Source organism: Schistocerca piceifrons, chromosome 9 (genome assembly GCF_021461385.2).
Source record: "Schistocerca piceifrons isolate TAMUIC-IGC-003096 chromosome 9, iqSchPice1.1, whole genome shotgun sequence".
Classification (NCBI taxonomy): Eukaryota; Metazoa; Arthropoda; class Insecta; order Orthoptera; family Acrididae; genus Schistocerca; species Schistocerca piceifrons.
Window position 1 is genome coordinate 175,057,217 of NC_060146.1, and position 17,296 is coordinate 175,074,512.

General features: G+C 43.7%; 1 protein-coding gene across 5 annotated transcripts in view; it reads right to left on the minus strand.

Annotated features, from left to right (window-relative positions):
- Positions 1 to 17,296, minus strand: part of LOC124716908 (serine/arginine repetitive matrix protein 2-like) — a 182,455-nt gene that overhangs the window by 162,784 nt on the left and 2,375 nt on the right. The window contains exon 1 of one of the 5 annotated variants that reach the window (XM_047243472.1): positions 9,091 to 9,111. The exons of the other annotated variants lie outside the window; for them this stretch is intronic. The gene's annotated coding sequence lies outside the window, so the exon portion shown is untranslated. Of the gene's footprint in view, positions 1 to 9,090; positions 9,112 to 17,296 lie in introns of those variants that run through there. 5 annotated transcript variants of the gene reach the window in all.

Below are 17,296 nucleotides of genomic sequence, written 5' to 3' on the forward strand. Positions count from 1 at the left end.
CAACAGCAGCTGAACACTATCAAAGGTCAAGAAAAGTGTCCGGGTCGGTACAAGGTCACTGTTCACCTTTTTCATGACCCTACGGACAGCCGTCACGCCCTGCTCAGCGAGGAAAGACTGAATCTCCTCGTCAGTCAATCCGTCGAGTGATCTAGTATACGACTTCAAAGTGCAGTGAGCCTCCACCCGGACAGGGAACGTGTACAGGAGTGTGGCCCGAAGCCTGAAAGGCGCTCTCAGTTTCTAGTAACAAGGTACTGTTATGCAACCTGGTACAAGACTTGACAGATCCGGCTATGGCATCTACGCCCTTCTGGATAACGAAAGGGTTGACAGAGGAAAAATCCTTGCCGTTCTCAGATCGAGAAACTACGAGGAACTGTGGGGCAGGTGGGAGTACTTTTGTCACTGGTGGCTCGTCAAGTTTCCGTTTTTGGGCAGAAGTCGAGAGAGAAGAAGAAGAGAAATCCATTGCGGAGGAATCCCCCATGATTGCCAGCGTCTCCGATGGCGCACTCCTTCCTTGTGGGGACCCTCTCAGAGGGCACTCCCGCCTTAGGTGAATGTTTACACCTCAGGTCACACCTCCCGAGAAATGGACGGAGGGACCAATCGGCATGGTCGGAAGGTGTCAGCTCAGGCAATCACCCCTCCCTGTGTGTGTTTGAGGTTTACGGGCGCTAAACAGCATGGTCATCAGCGCCCAAACGCATAAAAACAGGAACACATGCAGGGAAGGGACTAAGACGAACAGCGAACGAGAAGAATGGCTGAAAGACACAGACCTGAGGCAGGTCCAAATCCTCACATACAGAGGCAAAACAAGAGGAGAAGGAACACACTAAAAAGGAAGGGAAACAAGGAAAAGAGAACAGAAACCGAAGGGAAACGAGGTAATCGTGACTGGCTGACCTCTTACCTAAAACCTGGGTGAGCCAGTCACCCAGCAGCACATTAAAACCCTCTCCCTAAAATCCGAGGCAACAAATTGGACAGGACACAAAACCGTAAAACCTTAACTACAGTCGTTGCGTCATCTTGTAAAATAGAGGGCAAATCCGGTGGCAAAGAAACCACCGCCCTCTGGTCAGAGAATAAAAGACAGTCAAGTAAAATGTGGCGGACAGTAAACTGGATGCCACGAGCACTGCAGATTGGGGGGTCCTCCCTCCGGAGTAAAAAACCATGCGTTAAGGGACTGTGCCCGATGCGGAGGCGAGTGAGGAGAACCTCATCCCGCCTGCATAACTGGTAGGACGTGCGCCATGGCCGCATGGTGGCCTTGACCAGACGCAGCTTATTTTCACCGACTGCCAGCCACTCCTCTTCCCACTGATGCAGAACGCGATAACGCAGGAGGGAGGTAACAGCATGGAGGGGGACGGCACATGCAACAACGTGAGGGAGGGAACATGCATCTTTGGCAGCCACATCCGCCAGTTCGTTTCCCCTAATACCCACGTGCCCCGGCACCCAGCAGAAAGAAACCTCCTTCCCCTGCCATTGCAGGTAGAGTAGGGCATCATGGATGTCCTGGACGACCGTATCCGCTGGGTACAAGTGTTGCATGGTCTGAAGGGCACTCAGGGAGTCAGAACAGATGAGGAACTTACGACAGGGAACATATCGCATCTGCTCCAATGCCCGCAAGATCGCAAACAATTCGGCATCAAAGATGGTAAACGCCGCAGGAAGCCGTAACTTGACGACTCGATCAGGGAAAACAACAGCACAACCAACAGAGTCCCCCTGTTTAGAGCCATCTGTAAATACTGGTACATGGTCGGGATGCTGGTTTAAAATATCATAAAATAAGGAGGTAAAAACAAACGCAGGAGCGGCTCCTCTGGTACTCCGACAAGTCTAAAAGGACGCTGGCCCTCTGGAGCAACCAGGGAGGCAGGCGAGTAAAACCTTGTCGTTGGGTGGCCACATGCTCCACACCAAGGGACTCAAGCAAATGCTTGGCACAAATCCCAAATGGTCTTGTTGCCCTGGGACGACTGGAAAAGAGACGTTCCATAGGCGGTCGGGCAATGGTAGGGTACGCAGGGGAGGTAGGACAAGCAAGGAATTGACACACCCGTCGCACCATGAGGAGTTTCCGCCGGATGGCGAGCGGCGGTTCCCCTGTCTCAGCACACAGGCTGGGGATGGGACTGGTACGGAAGGCACCAGTGGCCAGCCTGATACCCTCATGGTGTACTGCGTCAAGAATCTTCAGATACGAAGGCCTTGCTGACCCATACACGGTGCAACCATAGTCAAGACGCGATCGGACGAAAGCCCTATAAAACTGCAGCAGACGCGCCCGATCTGCTCCCCAGGACCGATGGCTCAGACACTTCAAAATATTCAGTGCCTTCAGGGCCCGCACCTTGAGGTCTTTAAGGTGAGGCAACCACGACAACTTGGAATCAAAAGCGAGGCCCAGGAACTGCACAGTGTCACTAAAAGGAAGAATGGTGTCCCTCAGACGCAATTCAGGGGAGGTAAAAAGACGTCGAGAACGATTAAAATGAACACACACACATTTGTCTGCAGAAAAGATAAAACCCGGCTTCGCAGTCCATGCCTCTAATCGCTGTATCGTAAGCTGCAACTGCCGACTAGCAGTGACAAGACTGGAGGAAGAACAGAAAACAGCAAAATCGTCCCAAACAAGGAGCATTGGGCAGGACTCCGGATAGTGGACGTGATACTGTTAATGGCGACGGCAAAGAGGGTGACACTTAAAACGCTTCCCTGAGGAACACAATTCTCCTGCACATACAAATCAGATAGCACATTACCAACCCTATATTGAAAGAGGCGGTGGGAAAGAAAGGACCGAATGAAGATGGGGAGACGGCCACGAAAGCCCCACTCATGGAGTTGGTTGAGGATATGGCGGCGCCAAGTAGTGTCATACGCGTTATGAATGTCAAAGAATACACCTAGACAATGCTGGTTACGCAGGAAGGCCTGTTGAATGGCCGCCTCAAGCAAGGTCAAGTTGTCTATAGTTGAACAACATCTCCAAAAGCCACACTGAGAGGGGCTAAGGAGCTGCCTGTTCTCGAGCAGCCAAACCAGGTGACGGTTGACCATGCGTTCCAACGTCTTCCCGACACAGCTCGTCAAAGCAATACTCCGGTAACTACTGGGATGTGTTCGGTCCTTCCCCGGTTTGAGGAGGGGAATCAAAATCGCTTCCCGCCACGAGTCAGGGTACGTGCCGGATAACCATATCGTATTAAAACAATTCAGGAGAACTTCCTTGGAAGGCAGTAACAAGTGCTGCAGCATGCTGTACCGGATTTGATCATAACCAGGCGCAGTATCATGAGCCACAGACAGCGCCGAATCCAGTTCCCACATTGTGAAGGGGCAGTTGTAGGGCTCAGAATTTGGAGACCGGAAGTCCAAGTGACCCCTCTCGATGGCAGTGCGGTAGCGGCAGAAATCTGGATCACAGTTAATAGTGGCGGTAGATGCCGCAAAATGCATGGCCAGTGTCTGGGCAATGTCTCTCGGCGCCGTGAGAAGACTTCCCTGATGCAGCAAAGCCGTGACAGGTAGGTGGCTGCGTTTCCCGGAAATCCTCCTGATGGCTTCCCATACTTTCGTAGAATTAGTGGAGTGGGAGATGGAGTTCAAGAACGATTGCCATGACCGTCGTTTGCTCTCTTTAATCACGCGCCGCCCTTTGGCCCTCGCCACCCGAAAGGCCGCAAGATTGTCAGTTGAGGGACGGCACTTGAAGCGGCGCAGAGCTGCACGGCGGGCTCGGATGGCTGAGCGGCACTCAGTGGTCCACCAAGGGACAGGACGCCTCTTGGGATGACCGGATGACCGTGGGATTGACAAGTCAGCAGCATGGGAGATCACGGCTGTAACATGGTCTACTCATTCGTGGACGCTGGCACGGTGTTCCAAAACAGCCAGTTGGCTGAAAAGTGTCCAGTCAGCTCGGCAGACGTGCCACCGGGGCAGCACTGGTAATGCTGTAGCCTCATCCAGGAGGCGAATCCAAAGGGGGAAGTGGTCACTAGAATGGAGGTCAGCAGCAACCTCCCACAGAGCAGAATCTGCAAGTGCTGGAGAGCAAAAGGAAAAGTCAATAGCTGATGACGACCCAGAAGCAGTACAGAAATGAGTGGGAGCACCAGAGTTGAGGATGCACAGTTCTTCAGACATCATGAGGCTTTCCAGAATGCGACCCCTGGGGCAAGTAGTTGAAGAGCCCCATAAGACATTATGAGAATTGAAGTCCCCCAGAAGAAGAAATGGGCGGGGGAGTTGGCTAATAAAGTCTGTGAGAGCCTCAGAGTCTATCGCATCCTGAGGTGGTAAGTAAAGTGAACAGACTGTGAGCCTCCGACCCACAAGAAGGTCAACTGCAACTGCTTGCAAGTCTGTAACGAGAGGGAGCTCAGATGAGGGGTGCATGTCACGGACAAAAACCGCAACACCACCCTTAGCCCTTTCCCCCGTCAGATCATCTTTCCGATAGACGGTATAGCCCCGTAAAGAAGGAGCATCAGTGGCCCGAAAATGTGTCTCTTGGAGACAGAAGCACAAAGGGCACTCTCGTACAAGGAGTTGTAATTCAGCCACATGCGTCCTGAACCCATTCAGGTTCCACTGTAATATGGGAGCCAGTGATCAGGGGGCTGAACTCTCACCCTGCCTCTGTGCTTTGGAGGAGAGCCCGTACTGGCCGGAGATTTATTCCTGGGGCGAGAAGATCGCCCCCGGTCGATGTCAATGTCCATCAGCTCCGATGACGACCCACGGGAGATGTCAGGCAGTACGATGGCCTCGTCATCGGACCGACCCTGACTAGTCTCCTCAGGTGGCAAAACCTTCAGCTTCGGCGTCTTTGTCTTGGGGGGCTTAGAATGCAGAGCCTTGTCAACAGGTGGAGCACTACTCGGCTGGGCAGAAGGCCCCATATGGGGAGAGGGAGGAAGTACCCCAATGTCAGCAACCACAGCCTTGTCCGACGTTGCGGGGAGAGCCGCAGGTTGCAAAACAACCGCAGCAGCACAAGTGCAATGGCAAATGCAGGTATTAGTGCTAACACTAGCAACCTCCGTTTGCGTAGCAACAGTGGCCATTTGTACCGTTTTTTTTTTTTTTTTTTTTTTTTTTCAGAGCGGAAGCGAAAGATGTAGTAAACACAGGAGGTTGCATGGCCTTAAAGAGCTTCTTGGCCTCACCATAGGGGATGCGCTTAGATGTTTTAATCTCCTGTATCTTCCGTTCGTCGAGATAGATGGGGCAGACCCGGCTCCAGACAGGGTGACTCCCAGAGCAATTCACGCACTTCACAGGCGATGAACAATCAGCTCCTTCATGGGCAGACTGACCACATTTACCACAAGTGGCTATCCCATTGCACCCCAACGTAGTATGCCCAAAGTGCTGACATTGAAAGCAGCGCATTGGGTTGGGGAAATATGGCCTTACTGGCAAACGTAAGAACCCCGCTTTAACATGCTCTGGGAGTCGTGGGCAACTGAACGTGAGAATAAACGAGTCGGATTTGACTAGGTCCCCATCGACTCGTTTCATAATATGCTGCATGTCAACAATACCTTCATCAGCCCTTTCAGATTTTAACTCGTCTGTGGGGATATCCACCAAGTCCCTACATGTCACAACACCCTTACTGTAGTTCAGAGTGGAGTGGAGCTCGGTCTCGATAGTGTACTCACCGAGACAGGTTGCTTTCCGAAGAGAAGCGACTTGACGGGAACTAGATGTCTCAACTAACAGAGTCGCATTGCTTAGTCGCTTCACAGATTTAAGTGTTCCTGCAATTCCCTCAAGACCCTTGTGGATGTAAAAGGGAGAAACCCTCTCAAAGCTACCCTCCTTCCGTTTAATAATCAAAAACACATTCTGATTATCAGCATGTGCTCTGTTACGACAGTCTGATAAATCTCGATCAACACTAGGCGCTGGAGGACTCGCAGCACGAAGTCGCTTCTTCGATGGGGTGTGTTTTCCTACCAGTGGCCCACCCAAGCCACTGGTAGGGGGAAATGTAGAGGTCGAAGGGTCCATTGCGTTCCCACAAGCAGCTAGGGAACTAAAGGTCCGCTCAGACAGAGCCCCGCGTGCCTGAGTAAGCCTTATACAACTGGGGTGCGGCAGGTGCCCCAGAGGTTGCCCGCTTGTGACTGTTCCACCTCAACAGCCATGCATCTCATAGGCGCGGAGCACACCGGAAGATTGAGGGGTTTTTATAGAGGTTGGCCTTCCTCACAATCCAGGCGGTCAAGCCAAGATTACCATTCCCCGCAGCACACAACATTCCACCGCCGCGCCATACGGTGGTCGCTGAAGCATGTCCGGGGGTTACGGTGACAGGAGACTGGTGGCGCCGACCAGTTCCCAGCTCAGGACCCCGGGGTCGCCAAGCCCGTACTCAGCAAATGAATGCTGAGCCCCTGGGGGCACCCCTCCCTGGGCCTGGCCTTTACCAGGGGGTACGTGCGTGCCTTACTTGTCTACCCAGGGCGGGGAATTACGCGTTACCCCGTCACCAGTTATGCGTGCGAACGTGTGGGTCAGCCTTCAGGCACGCACTGGGAGGAAGGAAGAAGAGGAAAAAGAAGGTAGAGAGGGAGAGAAAGGACAGACTCTCAAACGCCGAGGCGGAGACCAGAGAAGGCAAGGAGGAGAAGGCAAGGAGGAGAAGGCAAGGAAAAGACTAAGTAAGACAGTGAGATGGAGAAGAACAAAGAAAGGAACCAACCAAAGGAAGGAAGAAACCAGAAGAAGTGAAAAACCAAAATGACCGCAAATATAGGTCATGGAACCGTCCGTCTCCGGACGCAGGCACTAACTACCCCCTTGAGGGGGAGGGACTCCTTTTAGTTGCCTCATACTACAGGCAGGAATACCTCGGGCCTATTCTAACCCCCGGACCCGCAAGGGGAACCTGCACGGTGAAGAAGGTATCGGGTATTATAGGACCATGCAACACACTGCCACTGCACCAATGTCCAGTGCCGATGGTCAAATGCCCATATCGTTCGTTTTTGGCACATGCATGGGTCATTGGCTGTGGACGTGCATCGTCAGATTGTCAGGAGTGTTCGTTGCTCTATATATTCAGACACAATTGTACTCTGCCCAGAATTAAAGCCATAGGTTAGTTCCGCCACGAGTCCTGGTGTACCAGTCTGTCCAGCCTATGACGTTCGACATCTATGAGGAAGGGTGGCCACCCAACCCCATGATATCTGGACGTGGTTTCACCTCGGTTTCTCCACGTGTTGAGGACACTCACCACAGCATTTCTCGAACACCCAACAAGTTGTGCAGTTTCCGAAGTGCTTGTGCCTCACCTCTGGGTCATCACAATCTGTTGTCGGCCAAACTCTGATAGATTATGCGCCTTCCCCATTCTACATAGGGACAGCTCACTCACTGATACTACATGCATCACGCGTGTGTCTGACTAGCAGTTATTCCTCACCAGGTGATGCTGCTATAGCATGGGCAGGTTTATACTGATAGTAGGTTGGTGGCCATAATGTTCTGGGTGATCAGTTTATAGTAACATTAGACCTCCATCCAAGACAATATGCTGCATGAATTTATGAAAAATGAGTGGTGGACTGAAATATCTGTGATACTTCCTTTGAGCAGAAGGATGCTTTAATAAGCTCTGTGCACTCACATGGACCAGCAAATTCATTTTACTGGCGATCATGTTGTGACAAGTCCAGGGTACCATGACAGCACATTACTGTAGTTATTCCAGCATCATCAGACATCATCTGGCTGGCAGTAAAGTTTTCCTTGTGACATTCTATAGCAAATTAATGAAGCCTGTAAAAAATCAAGTATCTTGAAGTAAATATAAACTTAGGATGAGGTTTGGTATCCTGCGTAAAGAAATCCTTATCAGGCTTGGGAACCTGTGGTACACAGATCACCTGTCTCTGACCTTTTTTTCCAAAGAAAGAACAACAACAAGAAGAAGAAACCAGCAGTGGTTAAGTTAGCAATACATTTACGCAATTTTTCATCATTACACTAATGGTCCACAAAAACTGCAAAATGTGAGTACAAAATATGTTCAACTGTGAACCAAAGTTAAACTAGCACATCAATAACATTGCACAATAAACAGACACTCAAAATGCTCTGTAACATGAATTCTCTTCTAAATATGTCAGGCAGACAGCTGAGAACTTCACCAAAATTTACACACTGAGACAATGTAGTAAAGCTTGAAGGCAGTTTATAGGCTATGACTACCACGATGTTCAGTGTATCGGTAACATACAGTTGAATTTTTAAGTTTATCATCAGTTTGATTCTGTATTTATTACAGCAGAAAAACAGGTTGGAATACACCTTGATAAGTCATGGCAAAAGACACCCATTTTATTATTATTAGGTTTTTTAGTCATTTGGACTGAATCTCGCTTCCTAGCCATTGGTACTATAGATATCTTCCCAAGAGAGAACTAAACAATTGTAGAACATAATAAATGAGGTCACATTTGAGTACCAGTGGAATATGGGCATATTTTCAATGCACTTCCACTTTGCTTTAATTCTCAGAGCTTTACAGAAATCATTTTTACTACCACCACTACCACCATTTCACTTATTAAAACAACAAGTTTTACAAAGTGACCTAGGCCCCTTACTTTTGTTTGCTTCAAGGAATTATTGTTGGATATATTGTGTCTCAAAGTTACTAAAAACTCAGGGGTGCAGTACTGAAAGCTGTGTTATGTGGTCAAACAAATAACTGTCCCTCTGCGAGTACTATACTGGTGAAAGTAAAACTTCATCCTGTTCACTGGGAACATATTCAGCAAAATATATTATTGACATGTGAGAACTTTTTCCAAAATTAGACTAATTGGTATGGAATGGCCCAATTACATGAAGAGAAAAATTAGCTGAGCTCAGTGCAATGTTTATTCCAGTTCAAGTTTTCATCAATATGTAGGGCTACAACCAAAAATTTGGAACATTTTACCCTATTTACTGACTCCAAATGACATGCTACATGAATTGTTGGTGCTGAAACAGTAATTTTACAGAACTAAATATAGGTTCTACAGTACTCACTTCTCCCTCTTCCCCGTTTCAAACTAAAGGAGAGTCCACTTTCAGAGAACAACTTAAGCCACTGTTTGAAAACCTGTATCGACAGAGAGAAATACAGACTGTACTAAGATGTCGAGACCTGAGTTACGTTATAAGAAGGGTCATTCCATATCAAATCACACAATAAAAAATAAATTTTACACCCATCTCCTTAGATTTTCATGAAATTTGGCTCAAATGGTTCTAATATCATCCTGACAACACCTGCAAATTTTTTTTGCTGTATCTCTTTTAGTTTTTTTTTATAAATTTTTAAAGTTTTTATGTTTTGCGTTTTCCGAACCTTCGGAAATGGTAAATTTAATTTGTATTCAAAACTTTAAAATTGCTTATCTTAAAAACTCTTTTAGATAACATCATGAATTTTTGCAGCAAGTTTGTTTATTATACATATTTGAAGATAAAAATGATGCTATTAAAATATATTAATATTTTCTATGAAAAAAAATGTATTTTTTTCTTTTTTTTAACGGATGTTTTGTTTTATAAGAATTGCAATATCTAGAGTCTCAGACCTGATAGAATGCTCGGATGTTTTAATTTACTCTTAAACATATAGGCTACTTGATAAAACAAAAATAATGATGGCTTTTTAACATGTTTATTAATTATAGTAGATTACATTAGAATTATGTACAAAGATGGTGTACTTACGACACTTCTGTATAACCCAACTGATTGCTTGAAACATTGAATTTTTTGAGTAATCTTGTCTTTTTAATAAACATTAATGCTGATTCAAACTGTTTTTTCACTTCATCCAAGAGCTTTCAGTTCTTTTGATACAGTCTTTTTTGAAGTAATACATTCTTCCAGTGCCGCTTGATTGAGGTGCGTCTACTACACAGACTATGTGCTCCAAAGGCACTATGCAAGAATCTTCCCTTTCAGGCCAATAAAATAATGTAGCTGGTCCTGAAGGATGTAGAAATAGAATTTCTGCATCTTCTTCATCATTGAATATTGTTTTTACCAGTCCAAAGTACCAGTTACCATCATAATTTGCAGCCACATAGCAATTTATGGATGGTTCAACACGAACCCAATCAGAAGAAGAATGGAAAGAAAAGACTAAGGAGGGTTTTACACTATCTGTAGTCCTTCTAATTTCAAGGTTGTTTGTTGGAAGTGGTTTGAAGTTATGAAAACTTCTTGTTCCAGGAATGGTTCAGGTTGCTGAAAAACGTTTTTCTAGTTTTAACCGTAGCAAATCAGCTTCTTTTTTGTCAATAAAGTGAAAATGAATGTTTTCAATATTTTTTCACAAAACTTGTACACATCGATTGCTGTCATTATTTGTTCTTCGTCTGAAAGCTGTAGACTGGCTTTCCTTAAAATTCTTTTAATAGTTCCTCCTAGGCCATCACAAATTGACATCCCATGACTTGTTGCAAAAAAAAAAAGAGTGTTGAGCCTTCAAATTAAAGTCTCTCAAGTGTTCAGTCAAATTTTTAAAACTGTTTCTATTTTTGTACTGCCCAGCACAACCATCTGTAAAGTAGTGAACTGAGTCAATGTCAGTATGATGTAATGACAGCCACTTTGTAATTTCTTTTTGTACAAAGTTAACAAAACCAGTGTCATGTTCTTGGTCATCACCAATAAAACAGTGGTTGGAAACAAAAACATTGTTTTCCTCATTTCTTAGAAAAACTCCAACTGGGTGTAGAGTACAACCACCTCTATTCCAGTGGTAACTTTGGATCTCATTTTGTATAACAAAGGAATAATTTCCGCTCCCGGGATTGGAATGACTCCTTACCCTCTCCCTTAAAACCCACATCCTTTCGTCTTTCCCTCTCCTTCCCTCTTTCCTGATGAGGCAACAGTTTGTTGCGAAAGCTTGAATTTTGCTTGTATGTTTGTGTTTGTTTGTGTGTCTGTCGACCTGCCAGCACTTTCATTTGGTAAGTCACATCATCTTTGTTTTTAGATATAAAGGAATAATTCTCACTGAAATCCATCACAATAATTGCTATTTTGGGTGGTGGGTCTTCTTTCAATCTTTTAAAGGCTGCTGATTGGGATTTTGCTATAAACGAGTGCGGGGTGAGCTTTTCCAATGACCTAACCAATAAAGAAATGTAGTCTTCAACACTGATAGACTGTTTGATCATTTCTGCCCTGTCTGTGTTAACCCACTGACTGATTACAATTTCTTCTCCTAAATCACAATCATCACTCAGTTTTTTAGTTAAGTACTCATTAGTGCAGTATTTGCAGGACAGCTGTTGCAATGATGTAGCATGCAGCTTTGGTTTTCCGTGTTGCACACAAGCATCTTAATTAGGTCTTTATAAGATTCTTCAATTTTCACAGCATCCAGTAATAGTTTAACATTCTGGTGGATACTGCATACACATACAGTGTGTGTGCCTGCAGCACCAGTAAGGATACACCATTTAGGTCTCAAGAAACAAAATTTTGAAAATCCTACTTCTACCTCGGGATTTTCCCATTTGAAAGAATAATAGAGTTCTCTCAAGTTACACAAAATGAGTCTTTTTTGCATGTACACATTTTCTTGAACACTTACTTTGTCTTTTGTTCCAGGTAGCACTCTGGAACTTTCATCCTTTTCATTAAAATCTGTTACAAGTCTTAATGTATTTTCAGAAAGAGTTTTACCTTTTTTTGGACCAGGAGTTTCCAAAATACCCTTTTCAGATTTTAGCTTTCTCGCTTGTCGCACCATGTACTCACTTACATTAAATTCTTTCATCACTTTATTTCGACTCCAAGAATCTGGAGACAAGGTCAGAATCTGGATTTTTCTAGACCTCCCAACAGATGAAATCTTCTCTTTCATAAGAGAAATCATTACATCAAAATCCTTTGCTTTCTCAACCACACTTTTATCTTCTTCGTCATCATCAGAACTTAGGGCATCATATTTTAATGCTTTTGAAACCGCCTTTTTTAGCAGTCTTTTCAATACTGCTGACCTTCCTTTTAAAATAAGACCCTTTACTTTGTTCTGACAAGCCATGAAGCTTTATCGGTGTTAAACTTACATTATCAAGAGCAATGTTTGTTTGTACGAGGGATTCATTTCTGGGTTCCAATGATTCTAATTCAACCATCACTTCATCATCTGTTTCACTTTCATTGACTTCAACTCTTAATTTTTCCTCACAAAAGTTACGGCATGTTGAGCAAAGCTTTTGTCCAGGTTTTATGCTAATATTTTTTGTCAGTAATTGTTTAGAAAGATCCAAGCCTACACTTCTCAATGATTTTTTGATGGGCTTTTTGTGTTTTTTTAGTGGGTCTACACATGTTGTTTGATACTTTTCAAAAACATTTAAAAAGTAGTAGCTGTGGTGTGAAAATATATTCTTAAATTCACACAGATTAATTCCAGATCGTAAGTGGATCAAATCTTTTTCTTCCTCAATCAATTCAGATACTGGTTGTAACTTTTTTGAAGGTGTGTAGGTCGTTTGGAAACAGTCAGATTTTTGAAATAACCCTACGCTACAGGTTTGAATATCTGACATACTGATTTCACTTTTGGTCTGATTACTGTTCTGGTTACTTTTATAGGATATTGGAAAAGAATCTCTGTAAACTAAGTAACAGTACTTATTGAAAGTTCGAATAAACTTAATAAAATACTATCCAAGCACTATTTAACACAGTAATAATTTTTTACTTCAAAACACAGGAGTAACAAAACAAAATCCAAGCGTACGTTGTTACTCCAAGAAGACAAAAACTTATTTTTGGTGTCTTAAGTCACTTGGTACTTTTTATTTTTAACATATAATTAATATTATTTTAAAATAATAGAGGGAAACATTCCACGTGGGAAAAATTTATCAAAAAACAAAGATGATGTGACTTACCAAACGAAAGCGCTGGCAGGTCGAAAGACACACAAACAAACACAAACATACACAGAAAATTCAAGCTTTCGCAACAAACTGTTGCCTCATCAGGAAAGAGGGAAGGAGAGGGAAAGACGAAAGGATGTGGGTTTTAAGGGAGAGGGTAAGGAGTCATTCCAATCCCGGGAGCGGAAAGACTTACCTTAGGGGGAAAAAAGGACGGGTATACACTCGCGCACACACACACACACACACACACACACACACACACACACACACACACACACACACACACATCCATCCACACATATACAGACACAAGCAGACATATTTAAAGTAAACTCTTTACTTTAAATATGTCTGCTTGTGTCTGTATATGTGTGGATGGATATGTGTGTGTGTGTGTGTGTGTGTGTGTGTGTGTGTGTGTGTGTGTGTGTGTGTGTGTGCGCGCGCGAGTGTATACCCGTCCTTTTTTCCCCCCTAAGGTAAGTCTTTCCGCTCCCGGGATTAGAATGACTCCTTACCCTCTCCCTTAAAACCCACATCCTTTCGTCTTTCCCTCTCCTTCCCTCTTTCCTGATGAGGCAACAGTTTGTTGCGAAAGCTTGAATTTTGCGTGTATGTTTGTGTTTGTTTGTGTGTCTTTCGACCTGCCAGCGCTTTCGTTTGGTAAGTCACATCTTTGTTTTTTGATAAATATTATTTTAAAAATTAGATAACTATTAAACAGGTTAAAAAGCCAACATAATTTTTCTTTTATCTAATAGTCTATACAATTAAGAGTAGATATTGCACTTTTTGTAAAACTAAACATTCGTTAGCTAAAAAAAGAAAAACCTTGTAATTTTTTTTTTCATTTGAAAGATTTTAATATATCTTTATGGTAATTTTTTAAACATTTAGATATAATACACAAACTTATTCCAAAATTTCATACTGATATCTTGAGTATTCTTTAATACACAAATTTTTTTACTTGTGAAGACACGTTTAAGTTACGATTTCCGACTGCTGAAACAACGCCAAATCTAAAATCTTTAAAAATTTATATATATTAAAAAAACTATAAGAGATAGAGCAAAAAAAAATTTTACAAGTGCTTTCAGGATGATAAAAGAAGTAATTGTACCAAGTTTCATCAAAATCTGACATGGTTGGTGTCAAGGCCTGTGTGACTTGACATGGAATGACCCAGAAGTAAGATGTTAAATGAGGAAGGAGGTGGTGCTAAGGATGTCAGACAGGGTGGTAACAAGAACAGAGATGTGAGAGTAAGGTATAGAGGAGACAGGGGCAATGGGGATTGTGAAAATGAAAGAAGAATTGGAAAGAAAGTGTCTGAGGGGTAAGGTGGTGTTGGAGTGGTTGGGGACAGGGTGGGGAAGGGACCAAGGCAGATTCAGACGACACTATTCCTCTAACACACCTCCTGCGTCCTACAACCCCTCTAGCCTCATGTTCACACATTATGATCTTTCTGGAAACCAAAAATCTCCTCTGTGGGAATCAACACAGATTACACAAATAACGATCTTGTGAAATCCAGCTTGCTCTGTTCGGTCAATGGGACCCAGGATGCAGCAAACACTTGCGTCTAGGCTGATGTCATGTTCCTTGTCCACGAAACCCATGAGGCAGTAAACACCAGCATACTGGTTGATGACACGTTCCTTGACTTCGGAAAACTATCGCCTAATGAACGAAATACAAGCATACAAAATATCAAAGCAGCCTTGAGATACATCGAGCGAGGTGGCGCAGTGGTTAGCACACTGGACTCGCATTCGGGAGGACGACGGTTCAATCCCGCGTCCGGCCATCCTGATTTAGGTTTTCCGTGATTTCCCTAAATCGCTCCAGGCAAATGCCGGGATGGTTCCTTTCAAAGGGCATGGCCGACTTCCTTCCCCGTCCTTCCCTAATCTGATGAGACCGATGACCTCGCTGTCTGGTCTCCTTCCCCAAAACAACCAACCAACCAACCAACCAGCCTTGAGATTGCATTAAGAGTCTGGCAAACAGATCATATGAGTGCGGAGAAACCTTCATTTTTTTTTTCTTTTTATTTGCACATCAAGTTCCATAGCACCAAATTGAGGAACAAATCTCCAAAATCATGGAATGTGTCAGTACATGAAATTACAACATAAAAGTAATAACACAAAAATAAAATGTTTATGAACCCGAAAAAGTAAATCCATAAGTTTAAGTAAACGCAATCGACAATACAATCAACTTAATTTTTCAAGGAACTCCTCGACAGAATAGAAGGAGTGACCAACAAGGAAACTCTTCAGTTTTGATTTGAACGCACGTGGATTACTGCTAAGAGTTTTGAATTCAAGTGGTAGCTTATTGAAAATGGATGCAGCATTATACTGCACACCTTTCCGCACAAGAGTTAAGCACGTCTGATCCAAATGCAGGATTGATTTCTGCCGAGTGTTAACTCAGTGAAAGCTAATTATTCTTGGGAATAAACTAATACTGGTAACAAGAAATGACAGTAAAGAAATGTATATAGAGCAGCCAATGTCAAAATACCCAGACTCGTGAACAGGGGTCGACCACTTATGGCCCGAACCGTCCATTTCTGAGCCAAAAATATCCTTTTAGAATGAGAAGAGTTACCCCAAAATATAATACAATACGATATAAGTGAATGAAAATAAGCAAAGTAGACTAATTTCATGTCGAATGATCACTCACTTCAGATACCATTCAAATAGTAAAAATGGCAGCACTAAGTCTCTGAACAAGATTCTGAACGTGGGCTTCCCACGACGGTTTACTATCTATCTGAACACCTAGAAATTTGAACTGTTGAGTTTCGCTAATCATATGCCCATTTTGTGACATTAAAATGTCAGGTTTTGTTGAATTGTACGTTAGAAACTGTAAAAACTGAGTCTTACTGTGATTTAGCATTAGTTTATTTTCTACAAGCCATGAACTTTGGTCATGAACTGCACTATTTGAAACCAAGCCAATGCTGCATACAACATCCTTTACAAACAAGCTAGTGTCATCAGCAAACAGAAATATTTTAGAGTTACTTGTAATACTAGAGGGCATATCATTTATATAAATAAGAAACAGAAGTGGCCCACACACTCATCGCCGGGGCACCCCCCACTTAACCATATCCCCTCTCAGACCTCACATCACAGCCATTCTAAACATTGTGAATAATGATAGTTTGCTGTCTGTTGCTAAACTAAGAGGTGAACCAATTGTGAGCTACTCCCAGTATTACGTAATGGTCCATTTTCTGGAGCAATATTTTGGGGTCGACGGAAGCAACCGATCCCACCCGTCGGCTTTGACCTGTGACGTAAAGCTGTTGTGGGGTGTAAGGTCACAGAGTTTAGTTTGTGAGAGTGGCGGGTTTGTAGGTGTCGTTTTGATGTGGTCGTTGGGGCTCTCTTGTGGTATGTATGTGTGTTGTGAGTTAGGTGATATTTTTGGTTTAGTTTGTGGCGTGTTTATAGGTGGCTATTGTTGCGGTCGGTGGTTCTCTCTGGTGGTATGTTTACGGTAGCGCGTTACGTGGTATATGGGGATCATTTGCGTGGTAGCATTACACGTGTGTAGTATCGGTGGTGACGGTGCTTTCAGCAGATTATTTTTCAGTGAGTTAATGATTTTGGTTTTGTTATGTCACATTATTGTTTTTTTCTGTTCATTGTGTGTGAATTTTGGTAAATTGCTTTGTTTATGCCTTTGGTAGGTATGGGTATGACTGACAAGGTCAACAGTTCTTTGTTGTCGAGGATGATGGGGGACAGTGCGTTGTCTCTAATAAAATTTCTTCAGCTATTCGGCCTGTTGGTTGAAGTCGTGAAGTGTTCAGTGTGTCGTGAAGAAATTAGGCTTACTAAAGTTACGGCACCTCTGACTAGGGACGGCTATATGTGGAGATGTCGTAAGGATAACAGGTCAAGGGAAGTGTTTGAATCCAATTTTGATTTTCTAGGTGTTTTTTTGTGGTAGAATTAAGTGTGGTGGTGGCGTCGAAATTTCTGAGATTTACAGTGTGGTATCGGTTGTTTCTGTTGATCTATATAGGACAAGGGAAGTGATCAATTCCAGTGGATTTTGTGTGTAGTGGAATTTGGGAAGTTTGTGGGATCTTGCTATTTTAGTGTTTTTGTCATTTGGTGTAGTGGAATGTGTTTATATTTAGTTTGTCCCCACCCAAAAACCCTCAATTTCTCACACTTGTCCTGTTAGTTTGATTAGGTTTTATATGGAAGGTGTGTGTGTGTTGGTTTTTCGATGGATTTTCATGTCTATTGTCATGTTTATATAATGACGTCACATACGCCATATTG